The 8542-nt window shown below is 30.5% G+C and overlaps 3 non-coding genes across 3 annotated transcripts; 2 read left to right on the top strand and 1 right to left on the bottom strand.

The window, feature by feature from the left end:
• The first annotated feature begins 3506 nt into the window (after positions 1–3506).
• TRNAI-AAU (transfer RNA isoleucine (anticodon AAU)) lies at positions 3507–3579 on the top strand. Its single transcript has one exon. It is a non-coding gene; the product is annotated as a tRNA-Ile (tRNA).
• A 4182-nt stretch (positions 3580–7761) lies between these two features.
• Positions 7762–7834, bottom strand: TRNAV-AAC (transfer RNA valine (anticodon AAC)). Its single transcript has one exon. It is a non-coding gene; the product is annotated as a tRNA-Val (tRNA).
• A 435-nt stretch (positions 7835–8269) lies between these two features.
• TRNAV-AAC (transfer RNA valine (anticodon AAC)) lies at positions 8270–8342 on the top strand. The gene has a single exon. It is a non-coding gene; the product is annotated as a tRNA-Val (tRNA).
• The last annotated feature ends 200 nt before the right edge of the window (positions 8343–8542 follow it).

Here is an 8542-nt window from a genome sequence, read left to right as displayed (position 1 = left end):
GATCTACGTACTTGAGACATAAAACATCCTTAAAACCCACTTCAGTTTTTTGCTTTCTCTTCACAAAAAGTACGTTTAAAGAAGTCTACTAAAAATAAGTCTAAGGAGAGCACGTCCGAATTTTATTGTACCTTCAACAATTTCACAAGAATAATAAAATTCAAAGGACAAACTTACGTTAAAGATATTTTATGAAGACGTTTCGTGAAGATATTTAATTATGTAGGTTAATCGGGAAAACAATTTTTATAGAGTTATATAGTAATATAAATTTTAGGTGACGAAACAAGTAAAACGCTTTCTGGATTAAGTTCATTTTTCGATCTTTAGATTATTAGCGACATACAATTCAATCTCTTTCAGAAAGTTCAACTGATTATAGCTACAATCCAAGATTGTTTGAAGATCTAAGCTGGAGATCAGGTTAGGAAAGAAAAAATAAAAAAAAACAAGAAAAGAAAACGAACAAGACTACAACGCTGGTTTTGGCATAATTCTTTTTTTGTATAGGTACTTATAACATAAAATACGTCTTCCTAGAATCGTAGATTTCCTCGCTGTTTTTCCGATACCTAATACAAAGTCTATTCAAGTAGATAATTTAGTGAATAATGTAACGGCACATATTGGCAGTTTCATGAGAACGTGATGAGGTCATTAATTTTCTCATTACCGGCCTCAGTGCAGTGTTTGTCAATTGCTGTACGAGACAGGTTGACGTAGGGGCCGCTGTTGTTTTGTTTTACAATATTATGATAACAATATCGGTTCGCTTCGATAATTATGAACTTTATAAAGCGCGTAATGTGAGTTATTAAGTTTGGTTATTATAAATTAATAGTTGACAATTGACAATATTAAAAAGAGCAACAAAAATCTGTCTTTAAATAAATTAAGTATCCCCAACCATTGTTACTTTTAATGGAAGACTCTACATTAATTTATCTTTATTATATTGCTTAAATTATGTAGAAACATGCACGGGAGTGGCCTCCAACATTATATTTAAGAGAAAGCAGAAGGTGAATTCAATAAAAATGTGAAGTGAAGTTATAATAAACTTATGTAAACAATTTTAACTTTATAAGTCTGGAATCATAGACTATTTAAAAACAGATCTGTCAAGGAGAAGTGCGAAAAGGGTTAACAATAAACATACTTTTTGGAAGGTTAATAAAACCTCCTATATCTTATTTTAGGTTATACATAAAACTTATTGTAAGCGTTGAAAGATTAAATACTATTCACGTAAGACTAAGTCGATAAAATCGTTTAATATATCTTTTGTATTCTCTCTGAACTTACACACCATATAAGCTTAGGTTAATCGTGTCATAAGCCGATTACAATACACAAAGCTCTTTGTTTGGTTTACCAATTTACTATACAGAATCTATTACTGTAAAAGTATATGAACATTCAGATGAACCAACGTATTAAAGCAACACTTTACATATTATATTATGTTTACTTTTAAACATAACGAAGTGTTTGATTGTTTTGGTCAAAATGGTTTTGTAAAGACTATGAATTTTCTTAACGTAAGTTTCCACAGATACTGTTTCAAACTTAACGTAGGTATTTAGAATGTCAGTTATCACACTAAATTGTTCTGTCTATGGAAACCCTTGGTTACGTACAAAATACAGTTTGGTAAATTAAAAAAAAACTTTAATCCACAAGCATACGTAAAATAATACAGATACGTACGTATTACTTTTCCCCCTTGTTACAAATAAAGCAAAAATATTTTGATTTGGTATATTTGGTAGGTTAAAGTCGTTATTATACAAACTCAAAGAGTTGAATTTACATACGATACGACAACAAACAGAACCGGTAATTCATATGAGTTCAAAGTACCGGAAGAATGGCGCTTGTGCGACGGAACTCTTTGAAACTAAAAACCGGAAATTATTTCATGTCAATTTGCACTCCTTGTATATACCTTAAAAATTACTTTGAAGGAAACACACAAATATAATGTGAAAAAAAAAATTAAATGCATTAAATGATTGAATTGTTTTAAGACAATAAGATTGATGGATGGCAGTGGAAACTCACGGGTAAAAACACGCAGTGATCGACAACGTTTAATAGCCAAAAGTTTACAGAAATATTAATTTCATTACCTTTGAGTTCAATTTTAGTTTGTTCTCATTCATTTTAATTAAGGTAACTAAACAAATAGTACGTCGAAGGGAAAATACGGAACCTTTATAGCAACAATTTGTTGTTCGCCTGTCTGTCTGTCAAGAACCTTTTTTTATATGTATAGGTATACTTTAATAACTGTCATTTTGGTTTGTTCATTTTGACGTTACGTAATCACGGTAAAAGTAATCTAAGTTAGTTGTCAATTTCAACGTAAAGCAGTTAATTAAGGCAAGCTTTGATGTCGCCGACTGATGGATCTTTGATGTATGAAATAACTCAATTAAGAGCACACGTTCTCTGTTAGTTTGGTTAATTTTAATATGTTTACATCGTTAGAAATACCATTTAAAATTATATACTGTTTGGTAATTAATTTGAGAATTTATTTTCTAAATAATAATTATAATTGTAAAATATATTTATAATCTACGTCTATTTTGTATGTAAACTTCTGACAGACCAAAAATGCAGCATCCGAATCCAAATCTACGGTCAATTTGAAAATTCGCCCCAGGCTAGACAAGCCACCAATACACATTCGTGACAGAATTGTACCTTATATAGTTTTATTATGGATTCGAATGTGATTTTTTTTAATAAGAGAAGGGGGCAAACGATCAGCGGGAACACCGAGGTGATCAACGACACCCACGACATCTGCAACACCAGAGGAACTGCAGATGCATTGCCGGGTTTTAAGGATTTTTTTGTAGGTATCAAATTACCAACATCAGAGTGCTTACAAAGGAAAACAGTGGCTTAAATTAGGTTACTAAGGTGATGCAACCAGCACTATTGCATGTCGCACCCATAACATTAATATTTAGCACAAATAACAGTAATTAATAACTTAGCACAAATAAATATTCAAAAATTCATCACCCAAAGGTCTATAGTTTAATAATTTTCTTTTAAGGCAGTTTCGTGAACCTTTTGCACGAATTACACAAAAGCTACGCAAAGTTTCCACCAACAGTTCTCATAACCAACTCCTCATATACGTAGAGGAAGTCGCGGACAACAGCTAGTCAACTATAATGCTCAAAAGTCTATTGAAGATGTTATGTTAATGCAATCACTGGCACCTTTTTACGCGGAGTCGTTCTGTAGAAAGTCAGTGGCTGTTGCATAAAACATCCTTTTACATTGAGTTTAAATTTAAAGTTTTATTAAAAAGTAAGTATTTTTGAAATAGACGTAACATTTTTGTTTTACAAATTGTGAAATATTAAAATTATACAAGGCAAAGAGAAAAGAATCTAACTCATTAGAGTATTTAAATAAGAGACAGAAACTAAGAGCTTATCATGAACGATTTATTTTATGTATATTTTACTAATATTTCTCAAGTTTCCGTGGTGTAGCGGTTATCACATCTGCCTAATACGCAGAAGGCCCCCGGTTCGATCCCGGGCGGAAACATATAATTATTTTGTTTTTAAATTAACTTTTTTTTCCTTTATTAGCTTACGTCTAAAATATCAATTATAAGATCTTGAAAGTAAGGTCTAAGAAAATATGGTATTTATTAAAATAAAGACCTAACCTAACTTAAAAATCTGTTTTATCCATGAAGATTACCCCGCGTTAAAAAAGTTAATTTAATTTAGTATTTCAAATTACGTTTCAAGTTTAATAAACCCATTAACACCAACAAAGACGCCTAAAAATCTTTATTACGACGAAATTTGTGGTACCCGTTTCGAATTAAGCCTCTACGCAAGCTCTACGGCGTTGCTACGGCCGGAGCTCGGCAATTTTCTTTAATTTATCGCCTCTACGGATGATTTATTACAACTTGTTTATCTTTATTAAGGGAGGTGGATAAAGTTACACCTTAAATTTATATTAAGATTCCAGTCAACAATTAACTCTATACTAAGTACTACAATCGGTAAGGTTGTTGTGTATTTTTTATTTTTATATGATACAAATAAACTTTAACCAATATTATTGTTCACTAAGAAAGAAACACAAACCGTTCATATAATTCATTAATTTAGGATTCTTAGTAAATCTGTTTAAGATAAAAAAAAATAGATTTGAGGTGCAATAAACATAACAGAAAGTTAGAACAAACACTGAAAAGATCCCATCGATTCTGCACTAAAAAATGGTCCTAAAAGTAGGTTTTTTTTAGCAAAATTGTACATCAATAAATGGCTTTAGACCAAGTTGTACATCATAAATTTACCCATAGAAAACCTCTACATACTTCTTTCTAAACTAACTTTTGATTAAACTTACAATTCCAGCTCTATGCATATTTGTATAGTTTTGTTACTTTTATTTCCCTTAAATTGTTACTGGACCAGAGCGTATACAATTCAACTTTCCTTTATATAGTTAAGGAATAAATGCTTATATTATAATTTAATTCACTATGATACTCTACTTAACACTTTAAATCATGTTTAATTACCAAGTTATACAAGTAATACGATAAACTTATGAAAGCCTTCACAAACACGAAGACGTGCCGAGCCTACTATCATGGAGATTTTGATATTTGAAACTGACCCTTATATTAAGCTTACATTTCATAACACCACAATCAAAATTTAGGTCACCAATAACCGTGGGTTTCTGATACCAAAAAACCCGTCTAAATAATATTATTATCTCTGTTTTGTTAAAGATAGGGCTGTTCATATAATTTACAGAGAGATTTTGGCCTCAGAAATCATCGGTAAGTAATAGACATTTCAGATTAAACTGATGTGAAGCGTTGCGAGACGGATTATGCTCCCGGCTGTGAGGTATCGCGTCTGAACTATAGATGCGTTTCTTTACTTTTCTTTTATCCTTACATTACAGAGATGATACGAAAATATAAACCAAATTATTACTAAATTTGTCGACTGGAAAGAAAATAGGAAGAAAATGCAATTTTTTTTCAAAATCTTTTAAAATACAATTCGATGTCTGCGATCCTAGTTGCATTGAAATGTCCAACAATATCAAATGTAACATTAACGTCCAAAAATGTTACATTTCAAGTCAATAAAGTAAATTTTATAATTTTTAAAGTGTTCTGAGTACACCTTTTCGTCAGTTAAAGTTATAATTAATTAAAACGGTTCAAAAGTTAGACACTGTTAAGTGAATTAATCCAAAGTATGAAGCTAAGAAGTTACATTAAGCAAACCAGATAAAACTTAATGTTTTGGCATTAACATAAAGTGAAAGCTTTTAAACTGTTGTTAAAGTACAGTCATGTTTAACGATAATAACTTAAATAACTTAAATAATAACTTAGTTGAAATTCATTAGAAGAATTTGAATATTTCAATTAATAAATTCAAATGACACCTTAACCTTTTTAAGTTATACTACGTTAATAGAAGCTTAATGTTTCGAGAAGTGATCTGTCATCAAGAAAACTATTCAATTATTTTCTTGTTGGTTCTTTTATTGCTTTTTGATTAGTTAGAGTTTTTGCACGTACTAATACGAAATGTTATTTTTTGATATTACTTTAGTTCACTATATAATAAGCTTATCAAACTTGTACAAATCGTTATATACCTTTTATATATTCGTCCTTCCAACAAAACCAGAATTAAATAAAATTAAGGGTTATTTATTTTTTATGTAGATTGAAAAAATGGATTAAAGCTCTATTTGTTTTCTATAAGGCTTTTTTTATTAAAAAAAATAATCTCTAACTTCTAACTATTTTTGTCTTCCACTTATTACGGAACATTTACCATCACGCTGTGACTCTTAGGAGTTAAAGGCCCTAAGCTTTCAAAAGAAAGGTAAACATATATTTACTACATTCGGAGAGTTATTTGTATCTAACAATAGTAGGCAATAAATTAAGCAACTAAATAGCAAACTAAAAGAGGACTGGTGTCCGCCAATCTTCAATAGGAATGAAATTTATCGTTTTGCTCCCCTTCTTTTCAAAAAGAAAATGTTAGTCTTTAGAAGTACCTAGACGTGTGTCTTCTTTTGTACAATATGGCAAGAATATTTTCTTAAGTCATAAGATAGCGTATTTGTGTTTTATTTTTTGGTTGATTAAACAAACATATTAGTGACCCTTCAAGCTTATAAGGAAATGTTTTAATATCATCGATTGATATGATATGATTACGCTACATTTATTATATTTTATAACACAAAGCAAATTAATAACTAGGAAACCTGAATGGCTTCCAAATTATTTAATGTATTATTATTTTAAACTGTCTACATTTTTGAGAACATATTTCGTAGGTAAAAATGCGTAACACGTTCCGCTTAAAGTTCATGAATCAGTCCAGATGTTTGAAAAAACATCCGGCAGTAAGATCTCGCTCCTGCCATTAGTGGTAACAAAGACGTGAGTGATAGACGGAGTAAACAATGTCATTTCTAGTAAGTTAAGCTAACTTAGTAAGCTACAGGCTGAACTAAGTCAAGGGTATTTATCAATATTTGATAAGTCAACTTAGCAAAGACAAAAATAGTTACAACATTATTATTTCTTTTTGCAGATAAATATGTTTATAGAATATAGAGTAATAAGTGACGTGTTAAAAAGTAAAGTCTAATTAAGTTACACATGCATTAACATAATATTATGTAACTAGCTTTTGACCGCGACATCGTCCGCGTGAAATAAAAAAAAAACAAAGTAGCCTATGTGCTTATCCAGACTATGTTCTACGTCTGTGCCAAAGGTCATCAAGATCCGTTTAGTCGTTCTGTAGATACCTTCAAACAAACATCCATCCAATAATCCATCTAAACATTTGCGTTTATAATATTAGTAAGATTACATCTTGTGATATTGTGAATAGACGAAACACAGGTTATTATTCTATACAAAAATATTAACTCTTGCTTTGTCTATTTGTGAAGTATATTTATGAGAAATAATTGCTACCAGTATCAATGAAGGGTTACAGTTTATAAGTAATCAACATGGCCGCCGCTATTATATATTCTATAATAGTTTGCGTTTCCGCCGTACACGAAGGATAATTATTATTTGCCATGATTTTGCTTTGTTTCCCTGCAAGGGTTATTTGCATATCTAAGAAGAGAAGCTACCTTGGGAACTACTCCTTTGTTGAATCATGTTTTTAATATGAAATTGTAACAACATATCGAAATAACTTTTAATCTCTATTTTATGTAGGTCTAGTAAATGTTTTATATACTAAGAATTTCTTTTTTCGTGGAAAAAAAAATATTTGCGAAATATAAAGCGTCGTGTTCAATATCAAACGACTCATATTTACGCTAAAATCAAACAATCCGTGAAAATGTCTTAGCGCTTTCAGATTCTTCGCTTTGAAATACACTACCTAGCAAATGGGCTACAATTTTAAAGCATTTTTAAGAAATAAAAAAAAACTTTACAATAATATGAAGAAAAACTGTTCATTCTTATTACTCCTAGAAAAGCAACATTCTAATAGTTCTTAAACAAAATAAATAATACTTTGCAAAGAAAATTCATCCAATTCATAGAATATCACGGGTTTTCATTATCGAAACCTGTACAAAAAATATATTTTTATCTCCCTCACTCTCTTGGAAATAATAGAACACCGTTGAGAACGGAAGTAAAAACTAACGGCTGTAACAATGCAACACGAGAAAAAGAAATGTTTCCGCCCGGGATCGAACCGGGGGCCTTCTGCGTGTTAGGCAGATGTGATAACCGCTACACCACGGAAACTTGGAAATCACCTTTGAAAATAAAATAAAACGTATAACTAAGTCTAAGAAATTACACTAAATTTTCAAATATGTTTTTTTTTAAGTAATATGACTCAATCCCTTTCATGGCACATTAGCTAATGTACTTAAAATACAAAATTCAGAATGCTCCTTACTTATTTTGCAAACAATAAGGAAATCAAGGAAATATTTTAGTTTTTTTAATTGATAGTTTTATATTTCAATAAAGGTTTATTTCCCTTTGTGGTGTATATAAAAGTGTTAAATAAAGTTACAAGCTATTTGTTAAGCCGATAAAATTTTATGCAAGAAAGTCAGTTTAACATTTTGCTATTAAATTCACACAGGCGCCAAAACTTATTTATATTTTAAAATAGTGACAACTTTCACTTTACATGTTATTTAAGTGCGATAATTAAAATCTATTACTCAAGTTTCCGTGGTGTAGCGGTTATCACATCTGCCTAACACGCAGAAGGCCCCCGGTTCGATCCCGGGCGGAAACATAGTTTTGTATCGATACTACTATGTTCTAATACTTTCATACTAATTATGGTATAATTAGCCAAAAGGGCGGTACTTTGTACTTAGTACAAACATTTAATTTTTTTTAACCTCTGAACAACGCATACGTGCGTAGGTCCCAGATATTTCCTTATATATGTACTTAAATTGGTTTTATTATGCAGCTGATTTTGTGTTACTT

Source organism: Papilio xuthus, unplaced genomic scaffold, assembly GCF_000836235.2.
Source record: "Papilio xuthus unplaced genomic scaffold, Pxut_1.1 DF825946.1, whole genome shotgun sequence".
In the NCBI taxonomy this organism is placed as follows: Eukaryota; Metazoa; Arthropoda; class Insecta; order Lepidoptera; family Papilionidae; genus Papilio; species Papilio xuthus.
Note: the sequence above shows the minus strand (reverse complement) of the source record. Positions and strands in the feature narration are given on the sequence as shown.